A 24,055-nucleotide genomic window follows, 5' to 3' on the forward strand; every position below is an offset into this window, starting at 1 on the left:
ATTCCTGTACTCAGGAGGCTGAAACAAGAGTTTGAGGCCAGCCTCGGCTACATAGTGAGGTCCTGATGCTACCAACAGCAGAACAGGCACAGCCTAACCTTATTTCCTTAATGAAATGGTGACACTTGGAGGCTCCCTTGCTAGTCCTCTCTGGGGAGCCAGGCAAGACATTAGGGGAAATAACATTCTTCCTGAGTTTCCGCAATGAAGACTTAGCTCTCAGGTTCTCCTTGAATGGTTGCTAATCTTGTGTTTATCCTATGGACTTTTCTTCATCTCCCTTTCTTGCTGCTTTGTGAGAATAAACCTGTTTTGGAAGAAAACACGATTTTGATTATTATCACAGTGGCTTCTGTCTCCAATCTATATCCAAACCTTTTACTTAGTTGACATCTACCTGCTATTCTTTTCTGTAACACCTTAGGGTCTCCCAGGTACTTGGCACTTAATACTGTGTATTGACTGTTTTACATAAAACTCAACAAGTCCTAATAAAAACTCTTAAAAGTCAAAGAAAGAAGTATCTTTAACTTCATCAAAGTATCTACCAGAAGAGCAAGGGCGGAATGCCTCTTACCGCAGCTACAAAGCATTTGTCTCTTGGTGAGGTCCTGAAATGTTTTGTTTTTTGGTTTTTTTGAGACATGGTTTCTCTGTGTAGCTTTGGAGCCTATCCTGGAACTAGATCTCGTAGACCAAGCTGATCTCAAACTCACAGAGATCCTCCTGCCTCTGCCTTCTGAGTGCTGCTGGGCTTAAAGGCATGCGCCACCACCACCCAGCAAGGTCCTGAAATGTGATAAGGAAAATAAACACAGTACTGAGGAGAAAGGAACACAACTACTATTATTTTTAAAAATGTTTAAATATTTTTTTATTTATTATGTACACAATGTTCTGCCTACATGTAGGCCTGCAGGCTGGAAGAGTGCACCAGATCTCATTATACATGGTTGTGAGCCACCATGTGGTTGCTGGGAATTGAACTCAGGACCTCTGGAAGAGCAGTCAGTGTTGTTAACCTCTGAGTCATCTCTCCAGCACCCATGAACACAACTATTATTGTTAGTATCTGAAACAACGAAAAAGTCCAAGGCAATCAACTAATATTTCATTAGGATAAGAGGACCCAACACTAGTCACAAAGTAAAAGAGATCAGGATACCAAAGCCAGTGGATTTCTCATATATCTCCAATACAAACTAAGCAAGTTCCCATTTATGATAGCAATGGAGATGGACAGTGTCTCAGAATAAATGTGATTTAGAATGAGCAAATTCTCAGATTAAAACTCTGTAATTCTTCTGGAGAACTTTAAGAGAAATGACAACCAGTCTAGGCTACAGAGTAGTTTCTGTCTAAAACCAAAAACCAAACTAAACAACAACAAAGCTTAGGGATCCATCTCAGTGGCAGAGTGAAGAGCCTGGGTTTAATACAAAAGACAAGAGGAGGGAGGAGGAGGAAGAGGAGGAGGAGGAGGAGGAGGAGGAGGAGGAGGAAGAGGAGGAGGAAGCAGTAACAGTGACAGCAATAAGGCATGCTGTAAGGTACCAATTGTCAAATAAAGTACAACTGTAAATGCCATGCCATTTTATTAAATTTGATCCTTTCCCCACTTTCATGTGCGTCTTGAGTGCGTGCTGTGTGTTTATATGTGGTGGATATGTATGTTTGCACGTGTGTGGGTACATGTACATGTGTGGGATGATTATGGAGGCTTGAGGTTGATATCAGATATCTAGCCAGTTCTTCTTATCTCATTCCCTGAATCAGGATTAATCAAATCCAGAGCTCACTGATATGACTAGCCTCATTACTCAGTTTGTCCTTGGACAATCTTATGTCTACCTTTGGAAGTGGGAATTACAAGTGTCTGCCACACCAGCGTGCCAGGCTGGAATTTCCCTAGGCCCTGAGAATTATAACTTTAAAGTCTGAACTTGACGTTTGTGTGGAAAGTGCTTTAACCTCTGACGCAGTCTCTCTCTCTCTCTCTCTCTCTCTCTCTCTCTCTCTCTCTCAAACAAAATAAGATAAGCTGACATTTGGTAGGGAAACTTTAAGAATAGCTACACAATGCATGAAAAAACAGATCAGAGACCAGGAGCTTGCCCTACCAAACCAATGGGAGTTATCCAGCAATGTGGGGTTCAGTTGATGTACAAAGCAACTCTGATTAACAGTGTGGTTCTTGTTCTGGCACAGGAACAACAGTAGAATCAGGATGAAGCCTCCAGATAGAGAAAACTGTATCTTAGACCAGTGAAGAAAGATCCAGTAATCCATAAATTATTTCAAATCCAGATATTCTTATCCCCCCAAAATGAAATAAATTTTAGATGGATTAAAAAATATAAATAAGAGGCTGGAGAGATGGCTCAGAAGTTAAGAGCACTGAGTGCCCTTCTAGAAGACCTGTGGAATATTTTTTTAAAAGATTTTATTTATTTATTACGTATACAACATTCTGCTTCCATGTATACCTGCACACCAGAAGAGGGCACCATATCTCATAAAAGACGGTTGTGAGCCACCATGTGGTTGCTGGGAATTGAACTCAGGACCTCTGGAAGAGCAGTTGGCTCTCTAAACCTCTGAGCCATCTCTCCAGCCCCCCTGTGGAATATTTCTATACGTTGTGTGAATATATGTGGATGTAATTGGTTTAATAAAGAAGTTGACTGGCTAATAGCTGGATAGAATAAAATTAGGTAGGAGAGCCAAAGTGAAAATGTGGGGAAGGAGAAGGGCAGAGTTAGAGGAGTCACCAGCAGAAGCAGAGAGAAGCAAGATGGGCGTGCCATACTGAGAAAAGGTACCAAACCACGTGACAAAAAATAGGTGAGACATATGGGTTAATTTAAATATAAGAGTTAGCTAGTAACAAGCCTCAGCTATTGGCCAACCAATTGTAATTAATATCGGCCAACCATTTGTAATTAATATCAAGTATCCATGTTGATTATTTGTGAATTGATGGGCGGGAAAGAAACATCTGCCAACAAATGGTTCCCAATGTGGAGCGTGACATCCATATAAAACCTGAGAGAGCTTGGAAAAAGGGTTCTAGACACACAGAAACAGAACCAAGAGCAGCCAGCCATGGTACAGAGAACTCTCCACAGCTCCCACAGCGTCTTATACCAACACCACCCATCTGACACCAAATCAGAATGTTACACAATGACCTGACATTGAAGAGTCCTGCTTCACAGACAGAACACACAGGGACATTAGTTGTAGACAGAGAGGGTAAGTGGCTCAGGTTTTCAGTTCACGGGTTCTAAATCCATAACACAGACAGGGTACATTCTGGACATATAAATGTATTATTGTCCTTAATGATAATCAAAACTGTCACTACTACAGTTACAGATAATACCAAGAGGACTTTGTTGTTCTAGCCATTATCCTGGAACTTCTTTGTGAGTTAAAAGGTACAAAAATAAATGAATAAATGGGCATTGCTGTTGTCAAATAATAAAGTTAAAAGAATGAAAGAAGGTGAAGAATGGTTGTTAAAAATTCACTCTTGAGCTGTGCATGGTAAGATAGGACTACCATGAGCTTGACGCCAACTTCGGCTACATAGTGAGCAGGCCATTTTGAACTATGGAGTAAGATTCTGACTCAAAGAACCAAGGTCTGGGGATGAACCTCTGTGGTTGAACCCTTTGCTTAGCTTGTAATAGGTGCTGGGTTTGATCTACACTGAAGAAAATGATATGAAAAAAAAAAGACCCTAAAAACATTCTTCCAGGAGAGTAACTATATTTATAAAAGATCATACTGGATCCAGTGAGTTACCTGCTTTATTATTGTACATTTTATTATATCCTGTGTTTTATGTCTGCTTCAGTCTCTAAACTTAGAAACACAGAGGAAGCTACATGTGTAGCAAACATGTTTAATCTCAGTACTGGGAAGCAGAGGCAGGTGGATCTCTGTTAGTTCCAGGCCAGCCTAGTTTGCTTGGGAATTCCAGGAATCCAAGGCTACATAGGGAGACTCTGTCTCAAAAACAAAACCCAACACAACAAAATTCACACAAGCACAGTGGGAATCACTGTCTTGGCTGGGCTAACGTTATATGGCCAATACAAGATCTCGAGTGGGAGCCCCTGGTCTTTCTGCTTAAATGACTGAGAAGGTGAGGTCCCCATGTTCAAGCGCCGTCCTCACCTGACTTGGTTCTGGACTCTTCTGTTCACCTTGGGCTTCTGTGCTCTCATTGATGCAGTTCTCAGTTTCCCACTGGTTTGTATCCCAGTCAGTCATGGACAACTTGAATTCTTGCTGCTCGCTGAGAAGCTTCATCAGTTGGCCTGTTCTGGAGATGGCCTTGGCACAGGACAGCTGTACACAGGTGTCAGCAGTCCAGCTTCAAAGTCCTGATAACATGAGAGATAAGCCGACTCACCTTGTTTGGTGATTAGGGGCCGCAGCCGCTGGTTTAGCTGAGATTCGGTGTTCACCCGGTGACATCAACAATGGGTAAGCAAATTCTTTGAAATGGTCATGTGAGTCAGACCCCAAGATGAAGTCTAACTGTGGTTCTCTGGTTGCAGCCTGGTTTTCTTCAAGAGGTTTTTCTGTAGGAATTCTGAAGCAGCATATAATTCTGAAAAAGGCTTTTCTGCAGAACTCAGGTCTCCTGCAGATGAAAAGGCCCCTCGTGCAGGGGAATTTACCAGGCTCCTCACTGCAGAGGATACTGGACTCTTTGCAATCAACTGGAAATGAGATTTTTTTCTTCCTAAGGTTTTGACGTCTCTTTTCAGACTGTAAACTAGGGTTAGGCCCCTTCATTTTTTTCACATTGGCATTTGCCCTTTCTAAAACAAAAATGGTGTAAGACAAGTCTTTTCTTCTGTCTATGAACTCAGGTCTCGATTTTGTAGTGGGAGCTTTGTCCACCAGAGACGGTTCTGGGGAAGAAGACACTGCCTCCCCAGCTTCCTTTGAGAGCACTGGCTCCGAGTGGAAGGAATTTTCCACTAACTTCTGGGCTTCTGCACCAGACTGGGCTGCTGCAGCTCCGTTGAGGGTGGGCTTTTGAGTTGCCCATCTTTGGCGATGTTCTCCACAGGTTTCTGGATGCCCTGATTACTCCACGGGCTTCTGTCACTCACTTCCTTGAAGAACCTTTTTTGTATGCTTCCTGGCCCCTCGAGCACTCTGTCCATCCTGTGGAGCTCTTTCTCTGCCTTCTCAATCTCTGCAAGACTTGTTTCCCTCTGCATCTCTTTTCAAATATTCGCCATTTAAATTTGGGACTCAAGCGGCTAGACTACAGCATAAGCATGGCAGATTTCTTTCTTCCTAATCTCATCAATTTCTGCATCTAATGAATTATCTAGAAAATAAAGCTTATTCAGTTTATTTTTGTAAGCCAACTCACTCGCCTTTGGTATAGGGCTAAGAGCAAGGCTCCTTGAATAATTTTTGTAGGGTCCCAGTGAGTTATCTGCATTTTGTACATTAGAAAACAGTAGTTTAATGAACAATGCTGATACTACATCTTCCAGATTTCCCTCTGAGAAATATGGCAGTATGTAATTTAGGGCACTAAAAACATCACTTTCATCGTTAAAGTCGAGTTGTTAGTTCATGAAAGCCTGAAGAACTAAGATCATCTTTTTCTGATTCAATTTTCTGGTTCAATACTGAGCTTCGTGCTGGTGTTCTCCTTCCAGGCCTGCAACACCTTCATGAATGGCCCTTCTTGGTTCCCTATAGATGGTTCAACTGTCAAAGACAAAGAGATTGCTTTAGATCAGAGAATACTGGCAGCCCTTCCCCAGTCCACAGCCTACCAAATAAATTAGGGGCCAGCAAATACTGGATGGAGTGCCCATTAGTGGAGAGAAAAATAAACCTAAATTTAAATGCATGAAATGGCAATGGCAACTACAGAGGACGGTGTCAGCTAAGTGACTGCTTAGGGCAGTCAACATACAGCTTGCACACAGGGTGTCTGTGGAGAAATGCTCATGTTTAGTCCTCAGCACAAGCTCAAGGCTGGAATACAGGGCCTCACTAAGTTGCCCATTGGCCTTGGAATGGGTTCTGCATTTGCCTCAGCCTCCTGAATAGGTGGCATTACCACCATGGCCACCACACTCAACTTAGAAAAACACTTTAAAAATCACAAGCCAGGCGTTGGTGGCGCACGCCTTTAATCCCAGCACTCAGGAGGCAGAGGCAGGCGGATCTCTGTGAGTTCGAGACCAGCTTGGTCTACAAGAGCTAGTTCCTGGACAGTCTCCAAAGCCACAGAGAAACCCTGCCTTGAAAAACAAAACAAAACAAAAAAAATCATATGATATCAGACAATCAGACATGGTGGCATTCACCTTTGATCCTGGCCAAAAAGAAATTCCAGTGACAGGCAACTCTGTATGAGTTCAAGGCCAACCTGGAATACCCAGCAAGTGCTAGGCCAGCCAAGCCTAGATAATGAGACCCTGCCTCAAAAAAACAATTAATAGATAGAAGAACTTGAGGACGAGCACAAATAGAGCTGGCCAGTCTAGGTGTGTTCCATTAGGCGAGCCAGATGGTACTCAATGCTTCTAGAACCAGAACTTATTGGATTCTAAATCAAAGGGCATCACAGTGTTTAAAACATCACAAAAGAGAACCAAAGTAAACTATCTGCACCTGCCTGATAGGTCAGGAGTGCTTGAGACCATACACATAAAGCCACCTGCGGATGGCAGTGCCATATACAATAAGTGACCGCTGAAGTGAGGTACCAAGCACAGTGTATACAGTTCACAGAGAGTGAACATTTATGTTACCTCTCCTCTTTCACTCCATCCCTTACTGTTTTGTGTATGGAACAGTTTTTATATGTATGTGCTTTTGCTTTCTCAAGACAAGGTTGTCCTTGGCTGTCCTGGAACTCACTTTGTAGACAAGGCTGGCCTTGAACACACAGAGATCCCTTTGCCTCTGCCTCCCCAACGCTAGGATTAAAGGCGTGAGCCACCACAACTGCCATCACCATCACTACCTGGCTAATATGTATATCCTTAAAGGATTCATTTTATGTATGTGAGTGTTTTGCCTGTGTTTATGTATGTGTACCTCGTGTGTGCCTAGTCCTCAGAGGTCATAAATGGGCATTGGATCTCCTGGAACTGGAGTTATGAATGATTGTGAGCTACCATGTGGGTGCTGGGAACTGAACCCTGGTCCTCTGCAAGAGCAGCAAGTACTTTAAACCACTAAACTATCTCTCTAGCTTCGTGTGTGTGTGTGTGTGTGTGTGTGTGTGTGTGTGTGTGTGTACATAGGTGCATACATACACACACACACACACACACACACACACACACACACACACACATATATATATATATTGTGTCTACATGCATGATACAAGTGGGTACATGTGTGATGGTTTGAGTGTGGAGGTCAGAGGGCAACTCTGTGGAGTTCGTTCTTTTCTTCCACCTTTATGGGAGTTCCAGGGATTGATTTAGAACACCAGATGTGTGTTTGGCAAGCATCTTGACCCTTGACCCTCGAAGCTGTCTCTCTGGCCCACAGAACAGTCATATATATATTCATGCAGTAATATCTGAGAGCCCAGTTTTCACAAGGAAGAAATTCACAAGTTTAGGGAGTTTTATTATGAATGAAGGAAGAGAAATAAACAATTATTAGTTTAAAATTTAGGAACATCACAGAAGGGGGTGTGGTGGTAGAAAGATTATAAGAGCCAGAGGACCAGGAAGTCAGCTGTGTAATTTTGTCATCTAGAAATGAAAGGTAAGTTATACCCATGATACCTCAAAAATATGGTTGCCTACACAAAACTGGAACAAGGACAAAGCTAATAGACACGTTAAAGGGAAAATGTCATGAGGTCTCACTCCTAGGCAAAGAACCACAGGCAAATAATGGATGCTGAGAGGGAGAATTAGTCTGTCCCAGGGATGAGCCTCCTACATGGTTATCCTATAAAAGTGGCCAGCCGTCAATCACACACACACACACACACACACACACACACACAGAGAGAGAGAGAGAGAGAGAGAGAGAGAACACCAAGAAGACTCAGCACGTTGTATTATATATTTATGTGCTTATATATCTGTATATGTAGCAATAACAATAAAAAAGAGGGGGCTGGAGAGATGGCTCAGAGGTTAAGAGCACTGACTGCTCTTCCAGAGGTCCTGAGTTCAATTCCCAGCAACCACATGGTGGCTCACAACCATCTGTTATGAGATCTGGTGCTCACAACCATCTGTTATGAGATCTGGTGCTCTCCCCTGGTGTGCAGATATGCGTGGAAGCAGAATGTTGTATACATAGTAAATAAATAAAACCTTAAAAAAAAATCAAAAAGAGTCAATTTGAAAGGGAGTGAGGGTGGTACTGGAGGGGTTGGAAGGAGGAAGGCAGGAAGGGAAGTGATGTAATTATTTTTAGTTAAAATAAAAATAATTTAAAAGGAAAAAATTATTTTTACCAGCTAAAAGTTACATGTCAAAATTAAACCATTTATCATTAGGCAAGAGACTCACGGTAATGGATGGTGTTTGTCAGACATTCAGTATGATGATGCAGTTTGACTGTCTTGCAGACAACCTCAAAATCACTTTTATATTTGCAGAGACAGCAGGCCATGTGTCTAGGTAGGATTCTATAAATGGAAAGACAGAGTTGGTTTACTGGGAATGCCTTACTGAGGTGCAGAAGAGGCAGGTCAAGGCCACCACAGGGTTGTAGAGGAAGGAGTTCTTGAGGCACGTGACATGGGCAGCTGGGTGAGGACTCAATAGTAAATTACTGCTCTCTGATATTGAAAGAAATCATGAAGGAGCACAGAGGTGCTCAAAGAAGGGTGTCAGGGTGGGTTGTGCCTAAAACAAAGGTGACAGGAACAGAACTAGGTGGCATGGATTGTAGAAGCCTCTCTCCTCGGCTCGTCTCACTCTGGAATGGTCATGCACAAGAAGAAAGGCCTGAACAAGCCTCCAACCTAGGGATACTTTACTCCTGTTGTGAATGGGAAATACTAGAAATCATCTCAAACCTAAAACAGTCCAGTTTAAACTATATTGTGTAGTTAAATGGCATTAGGGACCATAATGACCAAGTTTGCATAATTTGTGCTGTTGAAAGAATAAGGACTGGAGATGAAGTTTTTTAGTATAGTGTTCCTGTATCAGTGTGAGGTCCTGGGTTTGATCTTAGAGTCTCTCTCTCCTCTCTCCTCTCCTCTCCTCTCCTCTCCTCTCTGTCTCTCTCTCTGTCTCTCTCTCTGTCTCTCTGTCTCTGACTCTGTCTCTCTCTGTGTCTCTCTCTGTGTGTCTCTCTGTCTCTCTCTCTGTCTCTCTGTCTCTCTCTCTCTCTGTCTCTCTGTCTCTGTCTCTGTCTCTGTCTCTGTCTCTCTCTCTCTCTCTCTCTCTCTCTCACACACACACACACACACACACACACACACACACACACACCCTCACAGGCCACAGTAAAGTACAATGTAACTGTAAAGAGAATTCATGAATTGATAATAGTACTCAAAAACAAAAGCAGGGTAATTCTCTAGCAGAACACCAGTTAGTAAATGTGCCAGTTTCAACCACCAAGGAGTAAGCTTTTGGACATGAATAGTTTCTGTAGGAAACCAGTGTTAGGAGGCTAGAAGGAAGCACTAGGGTATTTCTGGGCCCATGAGTCAATTTACGGCCATTTAATTCATGGATATTCTTCTTTTTTCTTTCTTTCTTTCTTTCTTTCTTTCTTTCTTTCTTTCTTTCTTTCTTTCTTTTTTTTTCAAGACAAGGTTTCTCTGTGTAACAGCTCTGGCTGTCCTGGAACTCACTCTGTAGACCAGGCTGGCCTCGAACTCACTGAGATCTACCTGCCTCTGCTTCCCCAGTGCTGGGATTACAGGCTGCCATGTTAAGTTGAATGTAAAACAGAAATAAGAAAAGGTTATTCTTACAAAGTAGTTAAGGTGTCTTTGTAGGTGTTGGGCCTTGGCACAGGCACTTGGAGTCTCCCCATTGGGCTCAGATGAATACACAACAGTGTCTCATTTTCACACAAGCAGAAGTCACATATGTTGGTGCTTGGGGAGACATTTTGTTTCATTTGAATAATTAACTCTCCTTCTGTATTAAAATTTGCAGCATATGGAGTCATGGTGAATTCCATATCCATAGGTTGAAGTGTGGCTTCACTTGGGATTTTCTGAGTCTGAACCTGTTCTGTAGGTGGAAGTGTCCCCTTAGCATATAATGAGGGAGCTGTAGCTGTTGGGACTTCAGCCTCTATAGTTTCTGAGTTTGAGGGCTGACCTCGATCTTGAACTGATGTTAGAACTGTTGTCTCATAATGCTCTGTAGACTGAGCTGTAGTCTCAATCATAGGTGGAGAATGGCTAACCACCGTAACAGATTATGGAGTTGTGAAGACTGAGCTGTAACTTTAGTTGGATTTGGCTGCTGAGTCTAAACCTGGTTTAAAGGTGGAAGTGTCACCTCATGGTGTGTTGGAGGAGGGGATGTAGTTATTGGGACTGTAGAGTGTGTAGTTTCTGGATGAGTAGTTGTTGGGATTGTAGAATGTGTAGTCTCTTGAGTTTTTGGGATGGTGGAATGTGTAGTCTCTGAGTAGTTTTTGGGATGGTGGAATGTGTAGTCTCTGGTTGAGGAGTTGTTGGGACTGTGGAATGTGTAGTCTCTGGTTGAATGGTCATTGGGATGGTGGAATGTGTGGTCTTTGAGTTTGGATGCTAAGATGGATCATGAACTAGAACTGTCCCTTTAAAATGTGCTGAAGACTGAGCTACAGTCTCATTATTTGACTCTGTAGGCTGAACTGGTGATGAATGTTTCACCATAGTAGCAGGCCTCGGAGTAATGGAAAACACTGGGTTTGAGGGATGAATTGTAATTTGAGTTTATATGCTGAGCCTGAACCTGATCTTCAGGTACAAGGGTCACCTCTTGGTGTTTTGGAGGAAGAGCTATACTAGTATATGGGACTACAGTAAGTTCAGTCTCTACACTGGATATTGTAGTTAGGGTATGCTTTACTTCTGTGTGTTGAACATGTTGAACTGTGACTTTAGAAAGAATTTGATGCTGAGTTTGATCCAGAAGTGGTGGTATTTCATAAAATACTGGAACTTGAGTTGCAACCTCCTCATGTGGTTGTTTAGGCTCAGGATGGATTTCCTGTGTGCTTGGAGAAGGTTCAACATCCAGATGGGAACTTGGAGTTTCTGTAAGTTCCAGATCCAAAGGTTCAGCTGTAACTTCAGTTAGATTTGGATGTTGAGTATGAACTTGTTCTGGAAGTGTCATCTGATGACACTGTAGAGGAGAAACTGTAGTTTCCTGTGGCGTTGTAGGATGTCCATTCAGCCTGTCAGGTAGGCTCTGAATTTATAGTGAGTTCTAGGTCTAATGGCTGAAACGAGACAACAGGTGCTGTTGAATATTCAAGTTCTAGATCGAAAGGTTGAACTGAACCTTCAGTTGGGTTTGGATGCTGAATCTGGTGTAGAAATGTCACCTGAGGATGTGTTGGAGGAGGTGTAGTCCTCTTTGGTACTGGAGTATATTGTGAAGTTACGGGGAGTTCCAGATCCAAAGACCGAAATGAGATAAGGGGTGATGTTAGATACTCAGCTTGAATCTGACCTGGTGTTGAGACTGTCATCTGATGTGTTGGAGAGGGAGTCACAATATTGTTCATCGACTCTGGAAGCTGATGTGAGACTACTTGCTGGGTTGGAGGAAACTATCTCCTTAGGGTGTTCTGAACCTGTGTGGGGGTGGACTGTAGCACTGGTGATGGTTTCCTATTCTCAGAGAGATCTGCAGGTTGAGAGCAGGTCATATGCTGAGTTAGAGAAGGTTCTGCACCCATAGTGGAATCTGGAGGTAGATATGGGCCTTCCTGCTGAATTGGGAAAGGATAGACCTCTTTGTGGAGGCCTGTTTTCTGAGCTATGGCCTCTTGCCAAGAATATTCAGTTTCAAGGAATTCTGGTGTATGGGAAGGGGACTCAATTTGGACTTGTGAAAATTCAATTTGTTCAGTGGGAGCTATAGGCTGAACAAGGTCCTCCCCCTGAACCTGAAGAGATTCAACTTCCATAGAGGACTCTGTAACTCTGGTGTGTGCTTGGTTTGGATGTTTAACTGTGGCTTTACAAAACATTGAATGCTCATATTTGAATTTTGCTTCTAGACAGATCTTCAGGTGAAAAGAACAGGGTATGTCCCAGTGGAAGAAGAAAGAAACCCTCTTTAGGGGACTTAGAGGCTAATCTGGGAGTTCTTGCTGATATGGTGAAAACTGTGCACCCAAAGGAGACAAGTTCCCCTGCTGACCTGAAAAAACTTCCCTGGGAAGCTCTACAGGCTGGGTTAGGACCCCTGGGTGAACTGGAGAATGTTGATGATTTTCAGGGGGAATTGGATGCTGAGTTGTAACTTCTTCCTGCTGGTGTTTTGAAGGTTCAAACCTGGGGGCTTAGCTGTGACATTGTGTGATGCTGGAGGGTGGACATGACTATGAACCAGGTCAGAGTCTGTTGCCTCATGGTGTGCTGACTCATGAGGGTGCTCTAGAGGTTGCAGCTGGGACTCCTGCTGGGCTGAAGAAGGTTCAACTTCCTCTAGGAGTTCTGAATTCTCAACTGTGTCCTCCTGCTGGCCTAGAGAAGGCTTTTCAGACTGAACACGTTCTAGACATTGAACTGGGGCCTTCTGTTGATTGGATAAGAGTTCAACCCCTTCAGTAGGCTCTGGAGTTACAGTTGGATTGGAATACTGGGTTGTAGAAGTGCCTACATCCTTTTCTGGGACTGGTTTAGCAGTAGCCTCATGATGCACTGGAGGAGGGCTCACCTCTGCTGTGGGTTCCTGTGTTATGGCAAGCAGCACACCGGGAGGTTTAACAGTCATAGTGGGTAAGCTTGAATGGTGAGTTTGATGGTTAGTTGAGGGTGAAACTGTCACTTCACAATATCCTGAAGACTGAGTTGGTTGTTCTTGTTGGATTAGAGCATGTTCTGAGGATTGAGTTGGCATTTCCAGCTCAGAAGGCTGAGTTGGCTGTTCCTACTCACTGAGAAGAGGTTCCCCCTCTCCAATATACTCTGCTTAATGCATCAGACTTCTGCTGGGTCAGAGAAGATTCTATCTCCTTGGTAGGCTCTGAAGTTACGGTAAGTGCCACATCCACAGGTCTAACTCTATCAGTTGGCAAGCAATAATGGTGCTCTGCATTCTGAGTTGGCTGGACTGTCACTTGGTGAACTGGTGGAGTTTCAACTATATTCTCAATAGCAGACTCTGCAGCCTCAAGTGGAGCCTCTGGCTCAGTTGGAGGCGTGGCTTCCTCGGGGAGCTCTGCGGGTGTAACAAAGGCTTCTGGATGGTTTCCAGGACCTAATCCTACCTCCTCAGGAGACTCAGAAGGTTGAGCTGGCTGCTCTAGTTCAATAGGAAAAGACTCATCTTCCAGAAGAGGGCCTGGATGCTGTGATGGGACATCCTGCTGGATTGGAGAAGGCTGCTCCTCATCTTCCTCAGCTTCCTGTGGAGGCTGAATTTGGGATTCCAGATCACTTACAGATGAGTCAGCCTCCCCAGGAGATGCACCAAGTTCAGCTGACTGCTGCTCCAGGCTAGGAAATTGTCCAGCTTTGCACAAGAGGACCTGAGTCTGGGTTGGAGTCTCCGCCTGAACTGGAGACATCTCAACCTCATTAAAAGGTTCAGAAATTATTGTCACTGCCACATCTACAGGTGTGGCTGTAATCGTGGGAAGAGTAGAATGGTGAAGTTGATGCTGACTGGGATGTGGAGCTGTTGCTGCTGGAGTTTCTATTATATTCTGCATGGAGGATTCTAGAGTTGGAACTGTAGCCCCTTGCTCAACTGGAGGATTGACTTCTTCATAGGGCTTTGTAGGTAGAGCTGGAACTTCTAGCTGGCTACCAGAAGTTTCAAGGTCTTTGGGAAGCTCTAAAATCTCAGATGGGGCCTCTTGTTGGGTTGATGAAGGTACCAGCTCCTCAGAGAACTCTGGGTTTGTAGCTTCAATCTCTTGTCGGGATAAAGAAGGTTCTAACTCCCCAGAGAGCTCTGGGTTTGGAGTTGTGGTGTCTTGTTGAGATAATGAAGGTTCTAACTCTTCAGAGAGCTCTGGAGTTGGAGATGCAGACTCCTGTTGGATTAATGGAGGGCTACCTCCTCAGGACCCTCTGAAAGCTGGGCTGGGGCCGCTTGTTGGATTAATGAAGGTCCTACCTCCTCTGGACTCTCTGGAAGATGGCCCCGGGCCTGCTGCTGGCTCAAAGTATGTTGAGTGTCCTTATCTGCTTCTGAAATCACTGTGACCTCCAGATCCACAAGATTCACTGTGACATTTGGCAAGTTTGAGTGCTGGGCTTCATTTCTATCTAGAACTGGAGCATTTATTTCAGGCTGTTGTACTACTGCAGCCCCCTCAGAAGCAAACTGACAAACTGGTTCTCCCTTCTGCTTATCTTCCTGAGGGAGCTGTGGGAGATGATCTGGACCTTCTTGGACCAAACCAAGATTCTCTGAATTTTGATTTTGTGCCTCCAGCTGGTATTCCGGAGGTTCAACCTGCTCCAGAGGCTCTGGAAACTCCTTTCTGTTTCCTTGGGATTGCAGAGGTAAGCTGTCAGAATACGTTTCATTTATGCTTGGGTCCCCGTAATCATCCTCCAGAGTTTCTTTCTGGAGTTCAGGTTTTGTAAGTTGGTTTGTAGTTCCAACAACCAACCACCATAGCAAGCTTCCTGTGTCAAGCTAGATCTTTCTTTACATCCTGGGCAAAGCTGTGAACTTTATTACTTTCGAACTCTTGCTGTCTAGTGGTGGAACAAGTATTTCAGATAACTGGTTATTTGCAGCCAGATCCAGACTGGAAATACTTTTGAATTGTGGAGACTGATTTTGATCCCCATTTATCTTTAAAACGTTCTCTGGCAGCTTCCCCGGTGGAGTCATTTTGTTGGTCAGATGCTGATGTGGAAGAGTGAACTGATCTGACTCTGGGTGCGGCTGCACAGAGGTATCTGCATCTTGGAATGAAAGAAAACTGTCAGCAACTCCCAGGGTGTGGAGAACATGTGTGTGTGTGGGGGGGCAGAGGACCCCAGGTAATCAAGCCCCATGCACCTGCCTGGGATTTGTATGCTTGTGGAGATTTGGGCGGATTCTCAGATGGGTGCCTAGACCAGAGCTTGGCTGGCACCTGAAACTCTGAAGTCAACCGAACTGGGTTCTGGACTCATTCGGCAATGGGATCCGCCTGGGTCATCATCACCAGCAAAGCTTGTTCCATGAGAAGACTTGAGGCTCAGAAGCAGAAGCCCAGTGGAGTCATGACATGTTGTAAGGACATGGCATGCAGGATGGAGGCGATCCACAGTGCTGTAGTGCTCTGGCAGGGGGTGGGGGACGGAAATAAACTGCAGGAAAGGCCCCTGACCTCAGGGAGCCTTGGCAACTGTGGCCGCCTTGCCCCGCCCTTTATGACAGAACTCCCTTGTTACCAAGTTACTAAGTGGATTCTACACTATGAATAGAACCGTCTGCGTGACAGGGCCCAAGTTTCCTCAGGCTGAAAACAACACAGTTTTCTTTGGGGTCTACCATAACCCGGATTTAGGTCTCAGTCCGGGTGGTCCTTACAGCAGCCCTTTGTTTTTGTGGGGCAGAGATTCAAAAGACAGTATCCAGGCAGAGCGGGGTGTGGACTCAAAAGTGCCTGCCCAGGTCCAGACTCTCTAACTCCTCATTTTCAATCACAAACAATCCCAAGTTATAAACATTAAAATAGACCAAAAGATTGTTGGTGTTTTGGAATAAAGAATAAATTTGTAGGTATGTTCAAAGTATGTCCTTCCCACCCCAAAGCAAGATATTTAAGACCTTCTTTTTCCAATACACACTGATATGTTTTCATGTTAGTTAAATGGTATGTTTTTTAGGAGGAACATATGTCCAGCCATTATGCTACAGATTCAAATATTCTAAATTTTGCTTCAAAAGAAGCTGAGTTACTATGTAAAGGATTTTCGTGTGTAGTTATAGTAATCAGGGAAGTAGGGGATAAAGTCAGGGTCCTCATGAGTGTGACAAAGGTTCTCTCACCTTAGGTGACAAGGGGTCCAGACAGTCAATGGCAACCAAAGTCACTACAGAGCAGTGGTTTCTGGATCCTTTGTCTAGCAAAGTCCATGGATGAATTTCATGGACAACAGGAAGATGGATTTTTAGAAAAGACTTTATCATAGGTTCATAGGTGAGAGCTTAAGATTTAAGAAGCCACCCAAATACACATGTGCACACACAAAGAGATACATACACCAATGAATACATCTTGATATACACTGAGCTGAAATCGGGAATTTAGTTGAAGAGAGGGAGGAATGAAGAGCGAAGGGGTTGGAGAAGGTTGGAGAAACCCCACAGGAACAGTTGGCCTGAACAAGGGAGAGCACATCGACCCCAGATGCTGTCGGGGAGGCCAGTACAAGACTGATCCAGACCCCTGAACATGGATGTCAATAAGGAGGCCTCTGAACTCCAGGGAGGCCTCTGAACTCCAGGGAGCCTTTGGTGGTGGAGTAGTATTTTTCCCTGTGCAAGAAGGGACTTTGAGAGCCCATCCCACGTGAAGGGTTACACTCTGGCCCTGGACACATGGGGAAGGGCCCAGGACCAGCACAGGAAGATTTGGTGGACTTTGCAGAGCCCCCGTTGAGGGCCCTACCCTGCCTGGGGAGTGGTGGGTGGATGGAGTGGGAGTAGGGGAGGAGGGATGGGGGTGAGGGGAGGGAGAGGGAGAAGGGACTTACATGTGAAACAAGCTTGTTCCCTAACTAGAACTAATAAATAAATTAAAAAAAGAAAAGTTAAAAAAAGGTTAAAAGTAATATAAAAGAAAAAAGTCAAAAGAGCAAAACAAAACACAACAAGATCATTCCAGAATGGAAACAAATGTCTCACACTGCATAGTGGCCCTTGTCCATAACTGAAGTATCTGAGAAGTATCCTCCTAGTAGGAGGAATATATTCTAAAAAGACACCTGTGTCCCTCCCTTTGATTAATAGACTATTGAAACAAGAGGTTGGGATCTCCCTATGCGCGCGCGCGCACACACACACACTGGACTGATTCCTTATACATATCTCTTCCTGTATAAGACCACTAGACCTGTGGATCTGTTCTATCCTAATGTAGCTACATTGAAAGAACCTCCTTTTTCTGACTTTCACTACTACTTCTCCTTCCTAAGACAAACGTGTTTGCTTTTATGTATTTGTTTGCATACAGGTACACACAGAGAACAGAAAAGAGTCTTTTTGAGAACGACAGGTATTGCTCACGTCAAAACGCTAAGGCTATGGTATTGCTCACGTCAAAACGCTAAGGCAATATAGCGAACTATCTGGATCTAGGGAAAGAAAGAAACCTAAGCAAAATGAGAACTGAAGAGTCTTACTTTGTAACAGAATACCAGGGGAGAGCGCGGACGCAGTCCCCCACTACCACAAATTTTGCAGTCGAGTTTCCCGCATTTGGGGAAATCGCAGGGGTCAGCACACCCCAAGTGCAATGGGTGGGCCTCGCCCTGGGAAAACCACCTGCTTGATCATGGTATCTCCCCTGCCAGGTAAGTATGCTTCCCACAGGCGCAGGCCCGACTCAGCCACACCGGCCCTGCGCTCTCAACACACGGTCACTTCGCCGCGCGCGCTCCGGGGCCTCCGCCGACGCGCACCCCGCTCCTGCGCTACGCTCACGCCCGCCCACCCGCGATCCCCCCAGGCCGCGCGCGAAATCCCTCCATGTCTTGCAGCGAGTGCGGACGCGGCAGCCCCTGCGCGACCCTCATCTGCATAGACCACACCCCCGAGTCGCACCCAAGGGGGACATCACACCCCTCCCTTGGTCCGGTCGGTTTGTTGGACTTTCTTGCTCCAGGAGAGCTGGATGGAGCGTTGCAGGGCTGGAGACAAATCGCACTGAGTTATCTCAAAGCCCTAAAGAGCCGTTGGTCACCCGTCCCGATGGCCTCACAGCCTTGTCACCGGCGTTGCTGTGAACGAGGTCGTCAGGCATCACGGGAGCCAGCCCTGAGCAGAGAGAGGTCTCCCCGCTTCGCTAGAACCTCACTGCCTCACTTCGCCACCACTGGATTTTACAGGGCTCTTGGTGTATGATTTTCTTTTCTCTTCTACAGAATGACCACGCAACTGACACTTTAAGTCGGGACGTGGTATTTGGGGTGACTCAAGTCTGTGTTCTTGGTTCAGGGGGATCACTGTCCCCTCTCTGGACCTCCTCGGGTTCCTGCATGTAAGTCGTGCACACACACACATACACTCAGGCACAAACACATGCACACAAAATAACTAAGTACTCTCTCTTCTGTGTTGTGTCCGTGGGGAGGGGCAGGCTGTGTGCCACGACTCCAATGTGGAGGCCAGCGGACACTTTGTGACAGCCAGATCTCTTTCTACGGCGGACTCCGTGGATTCTCAGGCCTGATGGCAACTGCCCTTACCTTTATGTCGTCTTTCTGACCCCTTACCATCTTTGTCTGTCTCTCTCTGAAACAGGGTCTCTCAACACAATCCTGGCTGTGCTGGAGCTCGATAAGTGGACCAGGCTGGCCTTGAACTCACAGAGATCCTCCTACCTCTGCCTCCCCCCCAGTGCTGCAATTAAAGGTGTGCACCCCCACACCATGTGTTTTAAAAACATATTTTAATTTTCTAAAATTTGGAGTCTTGCTGGGCAGTGGTGGTTCACGACTTTAATCCCAGCACTGGGAGGCAGAGACAGGAGGATCTCTGTGAGTTTGAAGCCAGCCAGTGCTACAGAGAGAGTTTTGGGACAGCCAGGGCTACACAAAGAAACCCTGTCTCGGAAAACAACACCACCACCAAATTACAAATCTGTGTGTCTGTGTCTATCTGTGGTATGTGCACGTGAGAGCCGGTGAGGCAACGCTAGGCGTGGTCTCCTGGATTAAAGGTGTGCCCCGCCATGCTGAGCCCCCAGTGAACCAGTTGACTAGTTGTTCCGGTTTTCAAGTGCTTCCTTTTGTGTAGTTAACCAGTAAAGGGCAACTTCACTTAGACAATTTTACTATTGCTTGGTGAGGAAACCTGTAGAATGTCTAACACTTGAGTTGCTCTATTTGTTATTTAGAGAAAAAGAGCAAGAGAGCTATTAAGTTCTACTTTAAGAATTAGCTAGGGCTGAAGAGATGGCTCAGTTGGTAAGAGTGCTTGCTGCTTTTGCAGAAGACCAGAGTTTGGTTCAGTGTCCAAAATATCCATCTACCCACACCCACCTGTACCTACAGCTCCAGAGGACCCAACACCTTCTGACCTCTGTGGGAACCTGCAGGCATGGGCACGTAACAGACACACGTGTGCAGGTACACACACACACACACACACACACACACACACACACACAAATATTAAAGAGGATTATGAACCAGAGCAGAAAATATTCTCATACAGTAAAAGCTGGTGAAATCAAGAATCATGAACTGGAGGCTGGAGAGATGGCTCAGCAGTTAGCAGCACTGACTGCTCTCCCAGAGGACCCAGGTTCAATTCCCAGCAACCACATGGCAGCTCACAGCTGTCTGTAACTCTTGGGATCTGATGCCTTAATATAGACATACCTGCGGGCAAAAAAACACCAATGTATATAAAGTTAAAAAAATAAATTATTTTTTAGAAGAATCATAGACTGAGCTGAGTGTGACGGTAATGGAACCAGCCAGCACTCGAGGCAGAAGTGGCAGATCTGTGCGTTTGAGATCAGCCTGCTCTACTAACGCAACCTGCACGGCTTTGTGATTGGATGAAGAAATGACAGACACACATACAGAAAAGACAGGATCAGATGGGTAGGCACTGATGGATGAAGGCGGGGTTTATATGAGTTCACCAGACCCAAGATAAATGACAAATAGGTGTTTATTTTGGGGAGCAGCTTACACAGATGAGAGTAAATAACCGCCGTGGCCTTCCTGCTCCAGGAGATGCGGTCTCTGCCCTTCCAGTGCTCTCCGTGACCCAAGAGAGATCCAGCCCTCAGCTCCTCTACCTTAAAGGGGTCACATCCACACCTGAAACCATGCCCAAAGGGTGTGGCCACTGCTACACGTTCACTGGCAAGGCAAGATGCCACTCCAGATGAAGACATGCCAGAATCTTGGAAGCTCAGCCCACTGTCATACGCACTTGAAGGACTCGGGTTTGTTGGATACACCTGACAAGGGCAGGTTAGCTAGTTTCAGCAAGGGGGGCTCTGTAGGGAGCAATGTTAGGCTGCAATCGTCAGGGAGGAGGAAGCAGTGGTTGATAGGCTTCCTACACACACTCTCAATATCCACACTCTGACCATGCGAAAACCTTGCCATGCCCATGGGTCTGAAGCACTGGGCTCCTTGACATGGCTGTGCTCATAACTTCATCTGCTCTCCACAGTCTACATGCCAAGCTGGAGGCCAGCCAGGGTGACAGTGAAGCTCTGTCTTAAAAAAAAAAAAATGTATCCTGGCCATGGTGGCACACACCTTTGACCCCATTACTTGGGAGGCAGAAGCAGGTGGATCTCTGAGTTTGAGGCCAGCCTGGTCTACAGAGCTAGTTCCAGGGCTACAGAGAGAAACCCTGTCTTGAAAAAACAACAAAAAAGAAAAAACAAAACAAGGACAAAAAAAGTGTTGTGGTTGGGTTTCTTATTGTGATAGGGTTTTATTTATTTTAGACAAGTGCTCCCTCTGTAGCCCAGGTTGGACCTGCAGTCCTCCTGCCTTAGACTCTTAAGTGTTTGGATAATAGGTAGTGCTCAGGTTACAGGTATGTGCCACCTCCCCAGCCTGTGATAGGTTCTGCAAAGAAGCCAGGCTTGGTGGCACTCACCTCTATTCCCAGTACTCTGAAAGTGGAGGCAGGAGGACCGTGGATTTGAGGCTGTCTGCTTCCTATAGTGAGATAGCTTTTTTTTTTTTTTTTTTTTTTTTTTTTTTTTGTGTGTGTGTGTGTGTGTGTGTGTGTGTGTGTGTGTGTTAGGTAGAGTACTTGCCTGTTATGTTCTGGGTTTGATTCCCAGCATAACAAGAAAGAAAAACTGCTTTGTATTTTAGAAATTAGAAAGGGCAGGTGTCTGTGTCCATGGTCCAGGTGGCTGAGTCCATGATCCCAGGTGGCTGAGTCCATGATCCAGGTGGCTCCTGGTTCTGTGAGCATCAGGAAATCATTTGATTACTGATGGTAGAGCTTGAATCTTAAGTGTCTCCTAAAGGCCCTGTTTAAAAGCCTTAGTCCCAGCTTTGTGTTACAGGAGACTTGAGGGCCAATGGTCATTGAATATCCACCCTTGGTGGGGCTATTGGGATCTCAGCCCCATTCTTGCCTCTCTTTTTTGCTTCCAGATCATGAGAAAAAGTTTTGTTCTAACACAGCCTTCCACTAAGGTGTACCTCTGCCCCATCATGGAAAGCTTGAAAGCAATAGGTCTACCAAATCATAAACAAACTTTCCAAACCTGTGAGTCTAAGTGAACTTTTTTTCCCTCAAAAGCTAATTTATATTCCTTCAACGAAAAAAAAAAAAAAGACCAAAACCCAAAACTCATGGATACTCTAAGAGCACTAACTGTATACTAATAACTAAGCCTTCATTCAAATTGTAATTGTTACACAAATGATTGTTAATTCTCCACTTCCATAGTTTCCAGAAGGCTTCATTTTATTCTCTGGAGATCCCTGTGCCAGACCACATATTCACTGCCACATAAAGACAGAATATCTCTTCCCTCCTTTCTGCAGCCCATTTAAACATTTGTAAAAGTATTCTAACACCAAGACCGTCACTGTATTACTGGGAGCCAGGGACACTGTTTTCTTTCTGCTAGTGTTCTTAGGGAGAAGGTTGAGGATGGCAAGCATTCGTGTTATGGATATATACTGACACCTACTGGGCCCAATATTAGATAAAATGTGAACCATTTCCAACACAGCAGAGTCAAATACCAAAAGTAAAACGTAATAAATACCGCAGAAGGAATCAACTACCAATCAAAACAGACCCATAGACAGCCTTAGCTGCCATGTGTCTGTCACCTAGCAGAGAACAGAACACTGCTAACCACTGCTCAGCAGAGAGCATCCCTGATTCTCACTTTATAAAATCAAACCAGAAGTCCACGTGCCCTCCACTGACGGGAGACGAAGAATTGACAGCGCAAACATAGAGACAAAAAAGTTGTTTCTGGGTGAAGGTGTTTGAGCGCCTTTAATCCCAGCACTGAGGAAGCAGAGGCAAGTGGATCTCTGTGAGGCCAGCCTGGTCTACTAAGGGAGCTCCAGGACAGCTAGGGCTACATAGAGAAACCCTGTCTCTAAATAAATAAATAAATAAATAAATACAAAAATAAGCCCATAGAGCTGGAGTCAGCAAATAAAGGAATAGGTCCTATGGAGCTGTTTCTGTACCGGTTGTCAAAGGTGTGGGATTCTATTGACGATCACATGTCTCAGATGGACAATTCATACAGAAAAAGCATTTTATATTTCCCAATCTAGGGAAGCACAAAGACAGTATCATAATTTTATGTGCCAACCTGGCTAGGTCACAATATTTGGTCCAACAAGATGCTGGATGTTTTGGCAAAGGTATATTTACTTAACTTTTTTGTTTTTTTCAGACAGGGTCCCTCTACGTGGTCCTGGCTGACCTGAACTCACTATATAGACCAGGCAAAGGTGCATTTCAAATGAGACTGATTTTTAAATTAGTAAATGCTGAGTGAAGCAGTTGGGATTTTCTTTGGGTCACCATCCAGCTCCCAAATAAAGACACAGAGACTTATTAATTGTGAATGCTTGGCCTTAGCTTAGACTTGTCCCAGTAGCTTTCTTAACTTAATTTAACCTGTTTCTATTCATCTACTTTTTGCCTCGGGGCTTTTTACCTTTCTTTCACTCTGTATGTCCTGCTTCCTCTGTGTCTGGCTGACTGGTCCCTGGCATCTCTTTTTTTTTTTCTACCTTGGGCCTAAAAATTCCTCCTCCTACTTCCTCTCCCTGCCTGGAAATCCCACCTATCCCTCCTCCCTCACTATTGGCCATTCAGCTTTTTATTAGACCAATCAGGTGCCTTTGTCAGGCAATCAAATCAACAACACATCTTTACATAATTAAACATTCTGCAACACTCATCCAGTCACTTGAAGGCCATAAAAAAGGCTGACCTTCCTAAAGAGGGAGTGTGTGTGTGTGTGTGTGTGTGAGTGTGTGTGTGTGTGTTTGTGTCTGTTTGTGTGCGTGTGTTTGTGCGTGTGTGCGCGTGTATGCGCTTGTGTGTTTGTGTGTGCGTGTGCATGTGTGTGTTTGTGACTCTGTGTGTGTGTTTGTGTGTGTGTGTGTGTGCATGTGTGTGTGTCTCTGTGTGTGTGTCTCTGTGTGTGTGTTTGTGTGTGTAGGTGTGTGCGTGTGCATGCTTGTGTGTGTACGCACATGTGTTTGTGCGGGTGTGTTTGTGTGTGCGTGTGTGTGTGTTTGTGTGCATGTGCGTGTGTGTTTGTGTGTGCTCGTGTGAGTGTGTGTGCGTGTGTGTGGAGGGTGTGTGTGTGTGTGTGTGTGTGTAGTGTGTGTGTGTGTGTGTGTGTGTGTATTTCTAACATTACCAGTCCTAGAAGATGCACTTAAACCAAAACTCTTCTGGAACTCACTTTTGCCAGATCACACAGCCAATTTGGGATTTGCTGAGCCTGCACAATTATGTGAGCAATCTCTTAAAAATAAATATTGATCGATCAATATGTAGACAGATAGAAGTTGGTTCTGCTCCTCTGGAAAACCCTGAATAACAGAGCATGTTATACTGATTCTCTCTTGTCATCGGCAGAAGGGAGAGAAGGCACAAACACCAGGGTGAGTGACGTGTTTCTCCTTTTGGGTAAGGTGGTTGGTACAAAGCCACTCAAGGGTTACCAA

At 44.9% G+C, this 24,055-nt stretch overlaps 1 non-coding gene and 1 pseudogene across 1 annotated transcript; both read right to left on the reverse strand.

The window, feature by feature from the left end:
• Positions 1-4,137: 4,137 nt before the first annotated feature.
• On the reverse strand, positions 4,138-13,740 carry LOC113833177 (annotated as a pseudogene).
• A 3,802-nt stretch (positions 13,741-17,542) lies between these two features.
• On the reverse strand, positions 17,543-17,706 carry LOC113833213. The gene has a single exon (XR_003480781.1). It is a non-coding gene; the product is annotated as a U1 spliceosomal RNA (small nuclear RNA).
• Positions 17,707-24,055: the final 6,349 nt, after the last annotated feature.

The sequence above is a fragment of the Cricetulus griseus genome (genome assembly GCF_003668045.3).
Source record: "Cricetulus griseus strain 17A/GY chromosome 1 unlocalized genomic scaffold, alternate assembly CriGri-PICRH-1.0 chr1_0, whole genome shotgun sequence".
NCBI classification, from domain to species: Eukaryota; Metazoa; Chordata; class Mammalia; order Rodentia; family Cricetidae; genus Cricetulus; species Cricetulus griseus.